We start from the raw sequence: 15,970 nt of genomic DNA on the forward strand, positions 1-15,970 counted from the left end.
AGGAAATTTGGCAATATCTATCACAAACAAAGCATATGTGCTTTGACTCACCAATTCCATTTCAAAGATTTTACCCAAAGGATAATCTTGCAAACTTTCATGAAAATATCTAAAAGGCTATTCATCACAACATTGCTTTTCATTAGCCAAAAAAACCCACAAACAAACAAACAAACAAACAAACCCAGATTTCTGAAAGTATGAAAGTAGTCCTTGTATATACATATATATGATATGATATATATGTGTATATATATATATATATATGATAGAGAATCATGGTTTTTTTTAAGTTTATTTATTTGAGAGAGAGAGAGCATGCACATGCATGCATGTGTGCACATGGGTGGGGGAGGCGCAGAGATGGGGATAGAGAATCCCAAGCAGGCTTCATGCTGTCAGCCCAGAGCCTGATGGGGGGGGGGGGGGGGTTGGAACTCACAAACTGTGAGATCATGAACTGAACTAAAACCAGGATTCAGATGCTTAACCAACTTGGCCACTCAGGGGCCCCAAAAGTAGGGTTTTTTTAATGTTTTTATTTATTTTTGAGACAGAGAGAGACAGAGGATGAGCAGGGAAGGGACAGAAAGAGAGGGGGAGACACAGAATCTGAAGCAGGCTCCAGGCTCTGAGCTGTCAGCACAGAGCCTGATGCCGGGATTGGACCACAAACTGTGAGATCATTACCTGAGCCGAAGTTGGATGCTTAACTGACTGAACCACCCAGGCGCCCCCCAAAAGTAGTTTTTAAAACAACAGTAGATCCATGGATAGAATGCTCTGAAATCATTAGAATGAATTTGATCTAGAATTAACATGAGAGAGATTTCCAAGATTAAATATTAAAAGAAAATAAGCATAGTGTACCTACAGCATTGTCTCTTTGGTAAGATTTTTAAAGCATGTTCACTAGTTGGTTGCCTCTGGTGAACAGACTATACTTAAAATTTTCAAAACTTTCTATAGCTGTTCTTCTAACACGTGACTTTGCCACACCCCCTACCAAGAGGTGGAGTCTAATCACCACACCCCCTTCCTTGAATTTGTACTCCTTAAATGATTTGCTGTTGGCCAATAGAGTGCAGTGGAACTGTCACTTTCTGAGGCTCTGTCAGGAAGGACCAGGATGCTTCTACCTGATCTCTTGGAATGCTTGCTCTCCTAGTTCTTCATCTGTCACATTAAGAAAATGTGCCACCCAAGAACATAGCCAAAGCTAGGAAGGTGGCTTTTCAGACAGCTCTGGAGGAGCACAGAAACACAGGATTTTAAGCAGCAAACCTAAGGTTTATTTTTGCTCTGAAGGACATCATTGTTAGAAAACTCATCAAACCTGGAACCAGAAGAACTAACAGTTCAGCAAAGAAGTGCACACCAAAAGAGCCGATGGAATTCTCCAGAAACCAGCAGTTGTCAATGCTGAGGAGGGATCCAGGGGATGTAAGACTGGCCTCTGAAGACAAGCGTTCCAGTGGGCCCCCTGGGCTCCCTGGCTGGCCTGGATCCCTCAATAAGCTCTTCCCGACTCTAGGGAGTCTTCAAAACAAAGTGGTATCTCCAGGAGAATGCCTAGCAGCCCTTAGCATGGCTTGCAGGAAAATGTTCGCTCATATTCCTGAAAGAAAAGCATTACATCCACCTCCTTAATCCTGTTAGACCTTCCTGGGATGGCGCCCCAAGAAAGAATGGAGGAAGGACCCTGACAGAGATGTTCCTGGAAGTTCACACCAGGTCCCTGTTCGTAGGCCCCGGCCACTTAGTGCCCTCCCTGAGCTAGTGCAGACATGCAGCGAGGACGCCTCTGGTCCTGAAACACCGCCCCCGCCGGCCCTTTGAAGGCTTGGAAGGGCCTCGTCCTCAGAAGAAAGAAGCCAATAGCCAAATGGATACCTCTTCAAGGAGTGGGTCCATAAGGCTAGGATTCGACTTCTTTGGCCCTGCCGCCAGCGAAGAGTCACCCCCACCAAGAAAACTGGAAAAAAGACCCTCCCTCAAGGAGACGCGAGGCTGGAGACAGGAAAGGAACCCCGAGGAGGCGGGCGAGGGTCCCATTTCCGCTCCCTGGAGGTCTTACAAGCTGGATTGGGACAAGTTCGATGGCCCACACTTTAACGGGTCGGAAGGTGGCGGTGAACCCAGGTCCCAAGGACGCCCCCAGAGTCAGCCTCGGGGCCTGTGTCAGAGCAAATGAGTGTTGTGCCTGCGGCGGAGGAAGACTCACCTCCCAGCAGCAGGTGGTTTCAGCCTCAGCGGGTGACCCTTCCTGATGCAGACCGCTGCGGGAGCTAGCGCAGCTGCGGGCATCCTGGGTCCCGCGAGTCTTCCCCGCGGGGGCTCCCCCAAGCGGTCCGGCGGAGAACCGCAAGCTCGCCGGTGCCCCGCCTCCTCAGAGGGGATCAGCGCTTGCGCGAATGTGGTGAGGTTCTAGGCACCCGGGCTGAGGCGGATAATCTGGAGCGCTTTTTGGGACTTACTTGAAGCAGTTGGCCTTGAAGAAACAGTTTTTATACTTCAAGTTCGACCCACCCCTGAAGCACAACCTTCCGAGACAGAGTCGGTGGTGCCTGAGACGAGCAGAGCGCACCACCCACGCCGTCGCACCTTCCTCAGCAACTCCGGCCTGAGGCAAAGCTGGTGGAATTTGATTTCTTCACGAGACATGTTCCTGTGTGCCCTCCACCCTGTGTGTCCTCAGGCTTGGGATCAGGCCTGGGGGGTTGCTGCTGCCCATGGCGCCCATCATGGATGTGCGAAAGTACACCCCGAAGGGCTTGGACACGGTGGGGGAAGCAACACAGAAGGATTGCTTGTTCCTGAAAACCAGGTGTGAAGAGCTCCGTGAGAAGAACCTGGAGAGGGGGGAAGAACACAGACCTGTCTGAGCGGATTGTGTACCAGGCCATGGAAGAGGGTCAAAACAGAAGGAACTGCCAAAGCCGAAATCCAGGTTTTTTGTTGTTGTTGTTGTTTGGTTTTTGTTACCATTCAACTCTTTTACTTGGTGCTTTTCATGAAAGATTTAAATCATTTAATTTTGGTAAAGTAAATAAGTGTGTGTGTTTCAGTATGGTGTCTGTACAATTCTGAATGGAAGGACAGGAGGGCTGTTACAGGAGCTGCCACTATGGTCTTGTAAGGATCTCAGGGAAGGCAAAAACCTTCCTTCCCCTTGGCTCCAGGAAATAAGTTTAAGTCTCTGAGTAATGCAGAGGTCATTCCTGTCCCCAGAGTCAAACCTGTACTGCCTCTTTACTGAGGAAGATATTCCTTTAACTTGAGCATTCCGAAGCATGTCCAAAACCCCAGGAAACTTAAGGTAAACTTATTTGTAAGCAGTATGTTAGTTACTTTATTTTTTACCAATCAGTAAAAAAATTTTGTTTTAGTTCTTTATTTGTAATTCTTTTTTTTTTCCATTCGCAGCTGCCTTTACTTTTTTTTATTGAGGTATAACTGACATGACATATTAGTTTCAGATGTGCAACATGACTCAATATTTGCATATATTACAAAATGATCACCACAATAAGTCCAGTTAACATCCATCACCATATTCAGTTAAAATTTTTTTTTCTTGGGATAACAACTTTCAAGATCCACTTTCCTAGATATTTTGAAATATGCAATGCAGTTCTATAAACTATAGTCACCATATTATACATTACATCCTTTGACTTATTTTGTAAGTAGAAATTTGTACCTTTGGACCACCTTCACCCATTTCAGCCACCCACATGCCCCTGCCTCAGGCAATCACAATCTTTTCTTTATGTCCAAGACCTTGGGTTATTTTTATTTTTAGATTCCATATAAAGTGAGATCATATGGTATTTATCTTTTTCTGTCTGAGTTATTTCATTTAGTACCTTCAAGTCCATTCATGTTGCAGATGGCAATATTTCTTTTCTATGGCTGAATAATATTCCATTACATATATATATACATGTGTATGTGTATATATATATATATATACACACACACACACACACACACACACTTTTTCTTTATTTTATATTTATTTATATATATATTTATTTTATATATATATATTTATTTATATATACACACACACATTTTCTTTATTCATCCATGATGGACATTTTAAGTTGTTTTCATGCCATGGCTATTGTAAATAATGTTAGAGTGAACATAGGAGTACATATATCTTTCAGTGGAATTGCTGGATCATATTTTTAACTTTTTGAGGAAATCCCATACTGTGTTTAATAGTTACTGCTCCAATTAACATTCCCAGCTACAGTTTAAAAGGGCTCCCTTTTCTCCACATCCTGATCAAAATTTGTTATTTCTTCTGTTTTTGATAATATACATTCTAACAGGTGTGAAGTGATATCTCTATTATAGTTTTTATATGCAAATTCCCTGGTGATTAGTGATGTTGAGCATCTTTTCATGTACCAGTAGGCCATTTGTTTATCCTCTTTAGAAAAATGTCTATTCACCTGCAAATAAAAAGAACAAACTGATGGTTACATGAGGAGAGGGGGTCAAAGAATGGACAAAATGGACTGAGGGGTGTAGGAAGTCTGACCGAGATTGGACCCTTAATGGACTGAGCCACAGGTGCCCCGTTTTGAGTTAATTTTTGTGTACGGTATAAAATAGTGGTCTAGTTTCATTCTTTTGCATGTGACTGTTCAGCTTTCTCAACACCATTTATTAAAAAGATTGTTCTTTCCCCATTGTATATTCTTGCTTCCTTTGTCACAAACTAGTTGACCATACATCTATAGGTTTGTTCCTGGGCTGTTTATTCTGTTCTACTTATCTATGTTTCTATTTTAAGCTGATAACATAATGTTTTGATTACTATAGCTTTGTAATATAATTTGAAATCAGGGAGTGTGATATCTCTAGTTGTGTTCTTCTTTCTCAAAATTTGTTTGGCTGTTTGGGATCTTTTGTGGTTCCATATAAATTTTAGGATTATTTGTTCAATTTCTGTGAAAAAATGCCATTGGCATTTTGATAGTAATTGAATTGAATATGTAGATTGCTTTGGGTCGTATGGGCATTTTAACAATATTTATTCTTCCAAACCATGAGCACAGAATGTCTTTCCATTTATTTGTGTCTTCAGTTTCTTTCATCAGTGTCATAGTTTTCAGTTTACTGGTCTTTCACCACCTTGGTTAAGTTTATTTGTAAGTATTTTATTTGTTTTGATATAATTGTAAATGGAATTGTTTTCTTAATTTCTTTTTCTGATAGTTCGTTTTTAGTCACTGGAAATACTACAAATTTTTGTATGTTGATTTTGAATCCTGCAACTTTAATGAATGCATTTATTAGTTCTAACAATTTTTTTTAGTGATGTATTCATGGTTTTCTGTATATAATATGTCACCTGAAAATAGTGACAGTATTTCTTATTCCTTTACATCTTGTATGCCTTTCATTTCTTTTTCTGACATAATTGCTCTGACTAGTAATATAAGTTTTTATATTCAAATAGTATTATGCTCAAGAGTGGGCATCTATTGTCTTATTCCTTATCTTAGAGAAAAGGCTTTTAACTTTTCATAGTTGAATATAATGTTAGCTGCAGGCTTGTTATATATTGCCCTTATTATACTGTGGTGTTTTTTCTGTCCTCACTTTGTTGAGAATTTTTATGAGAAATTGATGTTGAATTTTGTCAAATGCTTTTTCTGAATCCGTTGAGATGATCATATAATTCTTATCCTTCATTTTGTTAATGTGTCATAGCACATTAATTGATTTGCAAATGTTAATTTCCCTCACATACGTGGAATAAATCCCACTTGATCATGCTGTATGATTCTTTTAATGTATTGTAGAATCTCATTTGCTAGTATGTAGTTGAGAATTTTTACAGCTATGTTCATCAGGGATATTGGCATGTAATTTTCTTTCCTTGTGGTGTCTTTGGTTTTGGTGTGAGGGTAATGCTGGCCTCATAAAACAAGTTTGGAAATTTTCCATTCTCTTCTGTTTTTTGCAAAAGTTTGAGAAGGTTTGGTATTAATTCCCCATTGAATGTTTGGTAGAATTTATTAGTGAAACCATCTGATTGTGAACTTTTGTTTATTGGGATGTTTTTAATTACGGATTCAATCTCCTTCCTAGTAATCAGTCTGTTCATATTTTCTGTTTTTTCATGATTCAATCTTGGAAGGTTGTATGTTTCTAGGAATTTATCAATTTCTTCTAGGTTGTCCAATTTATTGCAAGATAATTATTCATAGTATTATCTTATGATTTTTTGTATTTCTTTTTGTTTGTTTTTGCAGTTCTATTGAGATTTAATTGACATACATCACTGTATAGTTTTTTATTCGATTTGTTTTTTTCATCATAGTAAGTGTATTCTTTAATTCCCAATACATACTCCCAATAACCTGATTCTTTGTATTTCTAATACCAATTCTAACATTTCTTCTTTCATTTTTGATTTCATTTATTTGGTTCCTCTCTCTTTTTTTCTTGGGTAGTCTAACTAAAAGTTTATTTACATATTTTGTTTCTCTTTTCAAGAGGTAGGTCTTAGTTTCACTCATCTTTTCTGTTGTCTCTTTAGTCTGTATTTAACTTATTTCCATTCTGATATTTGCTATTTCGTTCTACTAACTTTGGCTTTGTTGCTTCATTTTTTATAGTTCCTTGAAGTGTGAAGTTATGTTGTTTATTTGAAATGTTTCTTGTTTATTTGTCATGATGAACTTTCCTCTAAGAACTACTTTTGCTGAATCCCATAAGGTTTGGCATTTATATTTTAATTTTCGTCTGTCTCAAAGTACCTTTTATTTCTCTTTTGATTTCATTTTTGACTTTTTGGTTTTTTAGTAGCATATTGGTTAATCTCAACATATTTGTTAATTTTCCAGTTCTTTCTATGTAATTGATTTCTAGTTTCAAACCATTGTGGTTGGAAAAGATGCTTGATAGGATTTTAAACTTCATAAAATTTTTAAGACTTATTTACTTGCCTAAAATATGATCTGTCCTGGAGAATGTTCCAAGTACACTTGATGATTATTTCCTTTGCAGTGCAGAAGATTTTTATCTTAATTAGATCTCAATAGTTCATTTTTGCTTTTAATTCCCTTGCCTTTGGAGATGTGTCGAGCAAGAAATTTCTGTGGCTGAGGTCAAAGATGTTGTTGCTGGCTTTCTCCTCTAGGGTTTTGATGGTTTCCTGTCTCACATTCTGGTCTTTGATCCATTTTGAGTTTATTTTTGTATGTGGTATAAGAAAGTGGTCTAGTTTCATTTTTCTGCATGTTGCTGTCCAGTTCTCCCAGCACCATTTGTTAAACAGACTGTCTTTTTTCCATTGGATGCTCTTTCCTGCTTTGTCAAAGTTAGTTGGCCATACATTTGTGGGTCCAGTTCTGGGTTCTCTCTTCTATTCCATTGGTCTGTGTGTCTGTTTTTGTGCCAATACCATACTGTCTTGATGATTACAGCTTTGTAGTAGAGGCTAAAGTCTGGGATTGTGATGCCTTCAGCTTTGGTTTTCTTCTTCAATATTACTTTGGCTATTTAGGGTCTTTTGTGGTTCCATATAAATTTTAGGATTGTTTGTTCTAGCTTTGAGAAGAATGCCAGTGCAATTTTGATTAGGATTGCATTGAATGTGTAGATTTCTTTGGGTAGTATTGATATTTTAACAATATGTATTCTACCAATCCATGAGCATGGAATGTTTTTTTCTATTTCTTTGTGTCTTCTTCAATTTCCTTCATAAGATTTCTATAGTTTTCAGCATACAGATCTTTTACATCTTTGGTTAGGTTTATTCCTAGGTATTTTATGGTTCTTGGTGCAATTGTAAATGGAATCAGTTTCACTTCTCTTTCTGTTGCTTCATTATTGGTGTATAAAAATGCAGCCGAATTCTGCACATTGATTTTGTACCCCGTGACTTTGCTGAATTCATGTATCAGTTCTAGCAGACTTCTGGTGGAGTCTGTCGGGTTTTCCATGTAAAGTATCATTTCAGCTGTGAAAAGTGAAAGTTTGATTTCTTTGCCAATTTGGATGCCTTTTATTTCGTTTTGTCATCTGATTGCTGATGCTAGGATTTCCAACACCATGTTAAACAATGGTGGTGAGAGTGGATGTCCCTGTTGTGTTCCTGATCTCAGGGGGAAAGCTCTCAGTTTTTCCCCATTCAGGATATTAGCTGTGGGCTTTTCATAAATGGTTTTTATGATGTTTAAGTATGTTCCTTCTATCCCGACTTCCTTGAGGGTTTTTATTAAGAAACGATGCTATATTTTGTCAAATGCTTTTTCTGCATCTATTGACAGGATCTTATGGTTATTATCCTTTCTTTTTTTAAACATTTTTTTAATGTTTATTTATTTTTGATAGAGAGACAGAATGAAAGTGGGGGAGGGGCAGAGAGAGAGGGAGACACAGAATCTGAAGCAGCTCTGGGCTCTGAGCTGTCAGCACAGAGCCTGACACAGAGCTTGAACTCCTGACCCACAAGATCATGACCTGAGCTGAAGTTGGATGCCTAACCAACTGAGCCACCCAAGTGCCCCTATACTTTCTTTTTTTAATGTGATGTATCATGTTGATTGATTTGTGAATATTGAACCAGGAATGAATCCCACTTGATCATGATGAATAATTCTTTTTATAGGTTGTTGAACTCAATTTGCTAGTATCTTGTTAAGAATTTTTGTATCCATGTTCATCAGGGATACTGGCCTGTGTTCTCCTTTTTTGTTGGCTCTCTGTCTGGTTTGGGAATCAAAGAAATTCTGGCCTCGTAGAATGAGTCTGGAAGTTTTCCTTCCATTTCTATTTTTTGGAACAGCTTGAGAAGGATAGGTATTAACTCTGCTTTAAATATCTGGTAGAATTCCCCAGGGAAGCCACGTGGTCCAGGACTCTTATTTGTTGGGAGATTTTTGATAACTGATTCAATTTCTTCACTAGTTAGGTTCTTTTCAAATTTTCTATTTCTTCCTGTTGAGTTTTGGTAGTGTGTGGGTGTTAGGAATTTGTCCATTTCTTCCAGGTTGTCCAGTTTGTTGGCATAGAATTTTTCATAGTATTCCCTGATAATTTCTTATATTTATGAGGGATTGGTTGTAGTAAACCCATTTTCATTCGTGATTTTATCTATTTGAGTCCTCTCTCTTTTCTTTTTGAGAAGCCTGGCTAAAGGTTCATCAATTTTGGTTTTTTTGTTTTTTTTGTTTTTTTTCAAAAAACCAACTCTTAGTTTCATTAATCTGTTCTACAGTTTTTTTTAGATTCTATATTATTTATTTCTGCTCTGATCTTTATTATTTCTCTTCTTCTGCTGGGTTTGGTGGTTCTTTGCTGTTCTGCTTCCAGTTCCTTTAGGTGTGCTGTTAGATTTTGTATTGGAGATTTTTCTTGTTTTTTGAGATAGGCCTGGATTGCAATGTATTTTCCTCTTAGGACTGCCTTTGCTGCACCCCAAAGGGTTTGGATTGTTGTGTTTTCATTTTCATTTGTTTCAGTGTATTTTTTAATTCCTTCTTTAATTGCCCGGTTTACCCATTCATTCTTTAGTAGGATGTTCTTTAACCTCCATGCATTTGGAGGTTTTCCAAACTTTTTCCTGTGGTTGATTTCAAGTTTCATAGCATTATGATGTGAAAGGGTGTATGGTATTGTCTCAATTTTTTTATATTTACTGAGGGCTGTTTTGTGACCCAGTATGTGATCTATCTTGGAGAATGTTCCGTGTCCACTTGAGAAGAAAGTATATTCTTCTGCTTTAGGATGAAAACTTATAAATATATCTGTCAAGTTCATCTGGTTCAGTGTATCATTCAGGTTCATTGTTTCTTTATTGATTTTCTGTCTGGATGATCTATCCATTGTTGTAAGTGGAGTATTAAAGTCCCTGCAATTACCACATTCTTATCAATAAGATTACTTATGTTTGTGATTAATTTTCTTATATATTTGGGTGCTCCAAATTTGGTGTGTAGACATTTATAATTGTTAGCTCTTCCTGATGGATAGACCCTGTAATTATTATATAATTCCCTTCTTCATCTCTTGTTATAGCCTTTAATTTAAAGTCTAGTTTGTCTGATACAAGTATGGCTACTCCAACTTTCTTTTTACTTCCAGTAGCATGATAGATAGTTCTCCATCCCCTCACTTTCAATATGAAGTATCCTCAGGTCTAAAATGGGTGTCTTGTAGACAGCAAATAGATGAGTCTTGTTTTTTATCCATTCTCATACCCTATGTCTTTTGATTGGAGCGTTTAGTCCATTTACATTTAGTGTTATTATTGAAAGGTATGGGTTTAGAGTCATTGTGATGTCTGTAGTTTTCATGCATGTAGTGATGTATCTGGTACTTTGTGGTCTTTGCAATATTTCACTCACAAAGTCCCCCTTAGGGTCTCTTGTAGGGCTGGTTTAGTGGTGATGAGTTCCTTCAGTTTTTGTTTGTTTGAGAAAACCTTTATCTTTCCTTCTATTCTGATTGACAGGCTTGCTGGATACAGGATTCTTGGCTGCATATTTTTCCTGTTCATCACATTGAAGATTTCCTGCCATTCCTTTCTGGCCTGCCAAGTTTCAGTACATAGATCTACTACCCTTATGTGTTTACCTTTGTATGTTAAGGCCCGTTTATCCCTAGCTGCCTTCAGAATTCTCTCTCTCCCCTTGTATTTTTCCAGTTTCACTATGATATGTCATGAAGAAAATCGATTCAAGTTATGTCTGAAGGGAGTTCTCTGTGCCTCTTGGATTTCAGTGTCTGTTTCCTTCCCCAGATCGGAGAAGTTCTTGGCTATGATTTGCTCAAGTACACCTTCAGCCACTTTCTCTCTCTCTCTTCTTCATCTGGAATTCCTATGATACAGATATTGTTCTATTTGATTGAATCACTTAGTTCTCTAATTCTCCCCTTGTGATCCAGGATTTTTTTCTCTTTTTCTCAGCTTCATCTTTTTCCATAATTTTATCTTCTAATTCACCTGTTCTCCCCTCTGCCTCTTCAATCCACACTGTGGCTGCCTTCATTGTATTTTGCACCTCACTTAGAGCATTTTTTAATTTATAATGGCTATGTTTTAGTTCCTTGATCTCTGCTGTCTTCTATGCTTTTTTTCAAGCCCAGAGATTAATCTTATGAATATTATTCTAAATTCTTGTTCATTTATATTGCTTATATAGGTTTTGATCAATTCTTTATCTTTCATTTCCTCCTGGAATTTCTTTTGAGGAGAATTCTTCTGTTTCATCATTTTGGCTAGTTTTCTGTCCCTTGTGTGTTTTAAAAGCTTGTTACATGCTTGACAACTGCGAGCACTGCTATATTAAAAGGGGGTCATACCCTGTCCAGGGCCTGGCCCTTCAGGAAATGTTTTTTGGAGAGTGCTACTTGTTCTCTGTTGTTGGGACTTTGGTTATTTTATTTCCCTACTCGTAGTGATGTTTTAGACCCTCCACCAGGTGTGTTTTGATTTGTTCCTTGGAGTAGCCCTGGAAAGGAAAGCAAACAGACAAATAGAAAACAAAAACATGAAAACAAACAAATAAAAAAAGAAAAGAAAAGAAAAAAACAAACCAAAAGCAAAAAGCCAGAAACACCAGCTACAAGTAAAGAACAGGATGGAGGTGGTGCTGATGGAGAGCACATACAATGAGAAAAATGACAGGGACAGGGAAAAAGAAAAAATAAACATGGACCAGACAGGGAGACTAAACAGCTTAATCTGGAGAGAGAGAAAGGAAAATAAAGAAGGAGGCGGGGGAAAGAAAAGAAGATAAAGTTGCCCAGACAGAGAAATTATATAGTTTAATTATTCCAGAGAGAGAGAAAGGTAAGAAGGAGGTATAGAACATGTATCAAGAGAATGTATTAAATATTTCTGCTTAAACAAACCAACAACCAGAGTAACCAGACTAGAGGAGGGAAGAGATAAGAAGAAAAGGAAAGAAGAATATATCTATATAGCAAGGACTGTCTGAGAATTGATCCAGGCAATGCAGCGCTGCTGATCTGGTGGTGGGGAGAACAATGGCGACCCCCCCCACCCGCCTAGTCTCTCCTCCACAGACTCGGTGTCCCAAACCACTGTGTTCGAGCTGTCCTCACTGTGCCATGGGTGCAGAGGAGGCAGTCTCTCTTGCTCTGCCGATTTCAGTGCCCTGGTGCTTGGATGGGATTCAAACTCCCACTCCATGCGCCCCGGTACTGGGAAAGCACAGCTCCATGCTACCCAGTATGTGGACCCCGGATAGCTTTGTCCTGTGCCACGGGTGCAGAGGAGGCAGTCTCTCTTGCTCTGCCGATTTCAGTGCCCTGGTGCTTGGATGGGATTCAAACTCCCACTCCATGCGCCCCGGTACTGGGAAAGCACAGCTCCATGCTACCCAGTATGTGGACCCCGGATAGCTTTGTCCTGTGCCACATCACTCCAGGAAGAGGATCGCTTTCTCCTACTATGGACTGTGCCCCTGGCCTAGCCACTGAGAGGCTGGCAGTTGCAGGCAGACTTTGTCCTGTCCCACAGCACTCCAAGGAGGGTATCTCTTTCTCTTACTGCAGAATGGGCTGCTGACCTAGCCACGCAGCCTGGGGCCTGCAACCCCTCCTCCCCAGGTGTGGGAACAGGGCAGCCAACCCTGGTCCAGAGTAAGTCCCACAGTTAGAAATTGGATTTTCTGTCCTAGTCCGAGGTTTTTCTCTTGTCCCGACAGTCCTATGCTTTCCCAGCACTCTTTCTCTTCCCTTTGTCTCCCAGCCACTCTTTCTCTTCCTTTTGTCTCTCCACAGAAGGGGATCCCTCCCCTCCATTGTTTTATTTCTCCCAGTTCTCAATCACACACCTGTGGCCCATCAGGTTGTCCCCGTGTATCCCTGGTAGTGACTCAGTCTCTTTTCTTCCCAGACTCTTGGAGTTCAGTCTTTTGACTTCAACCCTTCTTTGAGAAACACATGAAGTTCAGATCCCCCTACTTCTCTGCCATGTTGCCCCCCCCCCAAGTACACTTGAGAAGAATGTATATTTTCTTGCTTTTTAATGGAATGTTCTGTATAGGCATACCTCAAAGATATCGTGGGTTCAGTTCCCAATAGAGCAAATATCACAATAAAGCAAATCAAATGAATAATTTGTTTCCCAGTGCATATAAAAGTTATGTTTATACTGTAGACTATTAAGTGAGCGATAGCATTATGTATGAAAACAATAATATACATTCCTTAATTAAAAAATACTTTATTGGTAAAAATGCTAACTATCATCTAAGCTTTCAGTGAGTAATAATCTTTTTCCTGGTGGAGGATCTTGCCTGGATATTTATGGCTGCTTACTGATCAGGGAACTAGTTGCTGAAGGTTGGTTGGCTTAAAATAAGACAACACTGAAGTTTTCCACACTGCATTAACTCTTAATAGGAGTCAGCCTATCTTTTTTTTTAATTTTTTTTAATGTTTATTTTTGAGAGAGAAAGAGACATAGTGTGAGCAAGGGAGGGGCAGAGAGAGAGGGAGACACAGAATCCAAAGCAGGCTCTAGGCTCTGGGCTGTCCACACAGAGCCCAAAGCAGGGCTGGAACCCACAAACTGTGAGACCATGACCTGAGCTGAAGCTGGACACTTAACTGACTGAGCCACCCGGGTGCCCCAAGAGTCAGCCTATCCTTTGAACCTTTGAAACCGGGTATTGACTTTCTCCTCTCTAGCTATAAAAGTCCTAGGGGCACCTTCTTCCTAATAGATGACTGTTTTATCTGCATTGAAAATCTATTGTTTGGGGTAGCTACATACAGATAATTATCTTAGCTAGATATTTTGGTAAGTTGGTACAGCTTCTACATCAACACTTGCTGCTTAACCTTGCACTTTTATATTATGGAGATGACTTCTATCCTTAAACCTCACAAACCAACTCTACTGGCTTCACATTTTTTCTTCTGCAGCTTCCTCATCTCTCTCTCAGCCTTCTTAGAATTGAAGAGAGTGAGGGCCTTGCTCCAGATTAGACTTTGACTTAAAGGAATTTTGTGGCTGGTTTGATCTCTTCAGACCACTCAGACTTTCTCCATATCATCACTAAAGCTGTTTTGCTTTCTCATCATTCATGTGTTCACCAGAGTAGCACTTTTAAATCCTCCAAGAACTTTTCCTTGGCATTCACAACTGGCAAACTGACCAAAGAAGTCTAGTTTTCAGCCCATCTTGGCTTTCAACATGCCTTTTCAACATGCCTCACTAAACTTAATTTCTAGGTTTTGATTTCAAGTGAGTAACATGTGACTCTTCCTTTCACTTGAACACTTAGAGGGTATTATAGGTTTATTAACTGGCATAATTTCAATATTTTTGTGTCTCATGGAATAGTGAGGGCAAGAGATGGGGGAAGAGCCAGTTGGTGGAGCAATAAGAACACATACAACATTTTTCAATTATGTTTGCTGTGTTATATGGGCACAGATCATGGCACCAGAAAATAATTACAATAGTAACACAAGAGATCATTGATCATAGATTACCATAACAAATATAATAATAATGAAAAATTTGAAATATTGTGAGAATTACCAGAATGTAACACACAAAGTAAGCAAATGCTGTTAGAAAATGCTACTGATAGTCCTGCTTGACTCCAGGTTGCCACAAAACTTCAATTTGTTCAAAATACACTCTCTGTGAAGCATAATGAAGTAAAGCACAGTAAAACAAAATATACCTGATGCAAATGTATGGAAAACCACTGTCCACCTACATGTACCTTTTATAAAGATTTCTCAGAGTATATTTGCATTAATTATGCTTCAATGCTTTAAATAAAAGGGTTTTAAAATAGAAGGCATGGCTGTTCATTGGAAAATCAATACGGAAGGTACAATACGGCAAATAGGAATTATGTTATAATAATGATTGAACTTTAGCAATAATCTGACATGATTTGCTGCTATGGTGTGAGTTTATATGTATATAGATAATAACATATATATACATATATATAGTCTGACATTCACTCTGCATTTTTACTGTTTTCTGCCATTGCTTTTTGTTTGTTTGTTTTTATTTATAAATGTGATATACTTGACATGTTTGTTTCTGTTTATTGCCAGGTTATCCAGATAACTTTTGAAGAATTTGATCTGAAGATTGGCTATGATACCTTGATAATGAGTGATGGAGGTGAAGTTGGAGACCCCAGGATAGTGTTCCAAATGTAAGTTCTTAATGTTTCATTCTTTACTTCACCTATCAGGTCCTTATGAAAATTAACCCTTTTTCTTCCATTGGTCCCTCCCACTACCATCAACAGAAGTATAGGACCTCAGTTACTATCAGCTCACATGTAAGTATTTATTAGTCCTTCTTCAATGAGGCTTAAGGTACTTGATCTAAACACAATTTCTTAGAACCCGTGGCCAGATGGGAGCCACTGGAAATGGAGACCTGGAGTGAAATTGCAAAGTGGTTGATTGGGACTTACTTTGGAAAACAGTTTTGCCCCCACAGAGTTTAAAAAGAGACTGAAAAGGGGCACCTGGCTGACTCAGTACAGCAAGTGACTCTTATTCTCAGGATTGTGGATTCAAGCCCCATGTTGGGTATAGAGATTACTTAACAATAAAATCTTCAAAAAAAAATAGACTGAGAAAATAAGCATAAAATATATCCCAGACAGTCTATCCTGAAGATGGTGGGAGCTGCTCATTTACCGGCGGCAGAATCATACCTAAGTTGTGAGTCTATCAGTGGTTTGACATTTGACATACTTAGCAATGATAACTCTCAGAGTTAAGATAGTTAAAACAGACTAAACATGATTCTTTTTTTTTAATTTTTTTAATGTTTATTTATTTTTGAGAGAGAGCGAGAGAGCATAAGCAGGGGAGGGGCAGAGGGAGAAGGATACACAGAATCTGAAGCAGACTCCAGGCTCTGAGCTGTCAGCACAGAGCCTGACATGGGGCTTGAACTCACAAACTGTGAGATCGT

General features: G+C 38.9%; 1 protein-coding gene and 1 long non-coding RNA gene across 2 annotated transcripts in view; one reads left to right on the forward strand and one right to left on the reverse strand.

The window, feature by feature from the left end:
- Positions 1-2,375, reverse strand: part of CNBD1 (cyclic nucleotide binding domain containing 1) — a 481,111-nt gene extending 478,736 nt beyond the window's left edge. Inside the window, exon 1 of the mRNA XM_053208140.1 lies at positions 2,225-2,375. The gene's annotated coding sequence lies outside the window, so the exon portion shown is untranslated. The remainder of the gene's footprint in view (positions 1-2,224) is intronic.
- LOC128312786 (uncharacterized) overlaps positions 1,334-15,970 on the forward strand; it is a 42,018-nt gene continuing 27,381 nt past the window's right edge. The window contains exons 1-2 of the long non-coding RNA XR_008292522.1: positions 1,334-2,950; positions 15,091-15,194. This is a non-coding gene — a long non-coding RNA (uncharacterized LOC128312786). The remainder of the gene's footprint in view (positions 2,951-15,090; positions 15,195-15,970) is intronic.

Source organism: Acinonyx jubatus, chromosome F2 (assembly GCF_027475565.1).
Source record: "Acinonyx jubatus isolate Ajub_Pintada_27869175 chromosome F2, VMU_Ajub_asm_v1.0, whole genome shotgun sequence".
In the NCBI taxonomy this organism is placed as follows: Eukaryota; Metazoa; Chordata; class Mammalia; order Carnivora; family Felidae; genus Acinonyx; species Acinonyx jubatus.